This window comes from Penaeus monodon, chromosome 5 (assembly GCF_015228065.2).
Source record: "Penaeus monodon isolate SGIC_2016 chromosome 5, NSTDA_Pmon_1, whole genome shotgun sequence".
NCBI classification, from domain to species: Eukaryota; Metazoa; Arthropoda; class Malacostraca; order Decapoda; family Penaeidae; genus Penaeus; species Penaeus monodon.
In genome coordinates, this window is record NC_051390.1 from 49441543 (window position 1) to 49446542 (window position 5000).

A 5000-nucleotide genomic window follows, 5' to 3' on the forward strand; every position below is an offset into this window, starting at 1 on the left:
GCAAGGCACTTGAATGTCGCTGGACAAGCAGACAAACAGGCACGCGCCAATCATACCTTCAAACACATGTTGTTTTAGAGTTTCAAAATAGCAATTATCGGCCGTATGATGTGTGTCCCTAGTTAGTACTAGCTGTGTTTAATGGGCAGCATCCTTATTACACTAGCATGAAGCATTACAAAAGTGCTTGTGATGAAATGCGTGTGTGTGTGTGTGTGTGTGTGTGTGTGTGTGTGTGTGTGTGTGTGTGTGTGTGTGTGTGTGTGTGTGTGTGTTTGTGGGTATAGTTCGTAGTTAGAATAACGATATTAACGAATATAATGACAGTAATTTGGGTAATTATGATAACAATGATAACGATATTGTGTAATGATGATAACAGTAATAATAATGATAAGAGAAATGTCAATAATAATAGAAGCAAATAACATCAATGCTTATAATAATGCTGATAAAAATGATAATGATAATAACAATAATAATAATGATAATAATGATAATGATGATGATAATGATGATAATGATAATAATGATAATAATAATAATAATTATTATTATTATTATTATTATTATTATTATTATTATTATTATTATCATTATAGTAATGTTAATAATAACAATAATGATGATGAATCATTACATTCCCTGATAAGAAATGTCGATATTCGCTGAGCCTGAAAAAGACCCCTAATATTGCTTTGTTTATGAACAATAATTGTTAATACTTCCTGCTCAGGGGTAAGATTTGTTCATCAGTACTCTCTGTATATGAACATTTCTTCTTCACAGTTTCTGATCTTGAACAAAACTTGTTGATGTTCACTGTCCATGAAGAACACATTAAACCTCCTCTTCTTAAAAATAAATAAATAAATATATAAATAAATAACATTCTGTCCATAGACAAGAATTGTTCATAATGAACGAAATTCTTTGCCACTCCCCCAATACTCGTTACAAAAGTAATATTAAAATACTGTTGTTACTATGTAAGTGCATATATCCAATTAATAATTGATAATTAATTAATAACTTATTAATAGTGTTACTATGTAAGTAGAAAATACCTAACGAACACAATATTTTCATTGAAATTTCCGAGTTTTCCAAAATATGGTTATTGTGTTGATCAAAAAAATAATGATAATAAAATAAAAAATATTTATATATAATTAATTAATTAAGAAAAAATATATATAAATAAAAAATAAAAGAGGTAAGAAAAAAAATCTTGGTCTTTGTTTTTGAGGGAAATATAGGAAATGTCTGGCCGAATTTTTGTTTGTTTTTGTTGTTGTTATAATTGTTGTTCGTCATTGTCTCTCTCTTCTGTTTCATCATCTATTTTCTTACCTTTTCTCTTTCTCTTAATAGCTGATATAATTCACTCTTTAGGAGAGAGGGATATATCAAGTTATATATATATATATTATATATATTATATATATATATATATATTATATATATATATATTTATATATTATATTTTATGTTATGTGTGTGTGTGTGTGTGTGTATGTATATATATATATATATATATATATATATTATATATGTATATATATACATATATATATTTATGTATATATATATTACATTATATGTATATACATATACAAATATACATATATACAAACAGAAAACAAAATTAGTTAAAAAAAGACCAAAGAACGAGATACAAGCCGAGAAAAAGAGTTTGTTCCAGAAACTCAAAACCAGGCGAGGATAGAGAGCGTGGCGGGATCTGGAGAGCTGAGTCAATAGAGCTCTTCGTTATGCTGATTAATAAGTGATCTTGAGGGATTTCGTAATGTGTGCGCGGTGCGGTGTGCGTTACCGATTCGTGATACGGATGCTGGGCGTCGTAACATTAACATACACGCACGTAAAAAAAAAAAAAAAAAAAAAAAAAAAAAAAAAAAAAAAAAACGTACACTCACGCACACACACACACACACACACACACACACACACACACACACACACTCACACAAACACACACACGCTCACAAACACACACACACACACACACACACACTCACACAAACACACACACGCTCACAAACACACACACACACATAGGGTAGCGTCACGTGACCCGGTCTGAACTTAAGATGATTTGAAACTCTGTTGGGATTTAAGTCTCGACCTACTTTAACTTTGTTGGTGTTAACGTTGATAAGTATGTCTATGCGTAGCCTATTTCAACCTCAACTAATCTGAAGATAAGATAATTTGACATGACCATTCCTAATGTAACCTAAGTTGTGTTTGCCTTTCGGTATCTTAACTTGGCTTAACCATTTTAACCGAGATAATACAGCTTTACTTAAAATAAAAATCTATCAATATAAGCTCCGACCTAACATAGCATAACATAACATTATATAACATCACATAGCATAACATCAAATAATATAACATAACATGAACATAACATGACATGAACCAAACCTAACCTCACCTTACCTAACCTAACCTAAACCTAACCTAGCATGATAAGACTTATCCTAACTAATCCTGAACTTAGCCACGCCCTGATCTTCACCTTCTGAAGCCAATCCCTGGCAGAAACATCAACGTGATTCACTCTTTCAACCGGACGACAGGGTGTTAGGCAGGCGGTGACAGGGGCAGCGTGCTAGCGACAGGGGTAGCGTGTTCCGGCAGGGGCATTACGGCGTGACACGGGGCGGTACTGCACGAGAGCTAGCGCCTCCTGACAGGGAAATGACACGGCAAGTTCTGTGTACAGCGTGCGACCGCAAACAGGGCCAAAGGAACCCGTTCTTCAAGTTTCCTTTTGGAGAAAGAAGTCACAACTAATATAGTTTTTCTGATCTCTGTGCCCCCTCCCCCTCTCTCCCTTCCTCCCTCTTCCTTCTTCCCTTCTCCTCCTCCTCCTCCTCCTCCTTCCTCCCTTCCTCCCTCTTCCTCTTCCTTCTTCCCTCCTCCTCCCATTTCCTCCCTTCCTCCCTCTCCTTATTACTTCCTCCCTCCCTCTCCTCCTCCCCCTCCTCCTTCTAGCCTCCTTACTCTTCCCAAATACTTCTCTCCAACCTCTTCCCGTCACCCCCTCCTCCCTCACCCCCACCCTCTTCCCTCTTCCCTTCACCCCCTCCTCCCTCACCCCCACCCTCATCCCTCTGCCCCTCCCCCCCTTTCCTCCCTCCAGATTCCCCTCCTTCGCCCCCACCCTCTCCCCCCCTCTCCTCCCTCCAGATTCCCCTCCACCGCCACCCTCTTCCCTCCGCCCCCTCCCTACCACCCCGCCCCTATCCCCCATCCCCCCCTCTTACCAACGCCCTCGATCTCTCGCCTTCTCTCTCCTTCTCCTCTTCCTCCTTCTACTCATCCTTATCCTCCTCTTACTCATCACCTTCTTCCTCCTCCTCCTCTTTCCCTTCCCTCCTACTTCACTTCACTCCCCTCCACTTCCCTTTCCCCCTCTTCCTCTCTTCTTTCTTTTATTCTTTCTTTCTTTTTCTTTTTTTTTGTCTCCCCGCCCCTCCTCCTCTCTTCCTCTCTCTTCTCCCCCTCCTCTCTCTTCTCTTCTTTCTCTCTCTTCCTCCTTCACACCCTCGGATTATTTCCCGCTAACGTTATTATCATTACTCTCATTACCTTGCATTATCCGATTTTTACCTCCTCTTCTCTACGTCATTTTTCTGCTTCGTCATCCAGTCGAACTTGCCACTCCCATTCTCTTCTTTATTCTTTATTTCTCCTTTATTCTTTATTTCCTGGGTTCGATTTTTCTCATTTTTATGAATTAATTTCGTTTTTTTTTTTCTGGGTCTTTATTTTTATTATTATTAATTTCTTTATTAATCAGTTATTCTTATCTTTTCTTTTCTTTTTATTTATTATTTATTCTTTTGCTACTTTCTTTGTTTACTTTCCGTTCGAACGAAGTATTTCGATTTTCCTCTTCTTCTCTTTCGTTTCTCTACTTCCTTTTCGTAATTTGCACTTTTGCCCTATCTCTTTCCCTTCCTTCATTTGTGTCATTATTTCGCGAAACCTTCTTTTGTTATCACTTTTATCATCTTCTTCCTCTCTTTCTTTCTCTTTCTCTCTCCTTCCTTTTTTTCTTTTCTCTCTCCCTCTTTTCTTCATTCTCTCTCTCATTTTGTTGCTCAATCGATTTATTTATCTATTTGTGTGTGTGTGTGTGTTTGTTTGTGTTTGTGTGTGTGTTTGTCTTTGTGTATGTGTGTGTTTGTGTGCTTGCGTGTGTGTGCCTTTGAGTGTCTTCGTGTGTGTGTGTGTGTGTGTGTGTGTGTTTGTGTTTTTGCGTGTGTGCCTATGAGTGTCTTCGTGTGTGTGTGTGTGTGTGTGTGTGTGTAGTGTGTGTGTGTGTGTGTGTGTGTGTGTGTGTGTGTGTGTGTGTGTGTGTGTACGCGCGCTTTTGTATAACTAATGGAAATACCAAATGGCTTGTGATCTGTCTTTAAAATCATTTCAGTAGAGCTCAACAGCTTACCCCTTCAGGCATGTGCGATTTGGTGTATTTACGTTCAATAATGCTTTGCAAATGCTCTGACATCTTTCCTTGCCTACTCTTCGGGAAATGTAATTGATCTGTAAGGTAACTTTTCAAGATAAATCAAAATTTTGGCTATTTTCTTTCTGTATAGGTCTATCTGTTTGTCTATCTGACTATTCATCTGTCTGTCTGTTTGTCTCAGTCTCTCTCTCTCTCTCTCTCCCTCTCTCTCTCTATCTATCTATCTATCTACCTATCTATCTGTCTCTCTACCTCTCCCTCCCCCCATCTCTCTCTCACTTCCTCCCTCTCTCCCTCTCTTTCTCTCTCCCTCTCTCTCTCTCTCTCTCTCTCTCTCTCTCTCTCTCTCTCTCTCTCTCGCAACCCCCCCACCTCACCCACCTCCTCAGGGGTTTTGGCTAGTAACTGACCACTCCCTATTTCCGGCCGACTCCCCGTGAAGTGGTCAAGTCACTCCTGCATCAACATCCTTCTTGGTAGGAGGATGGGG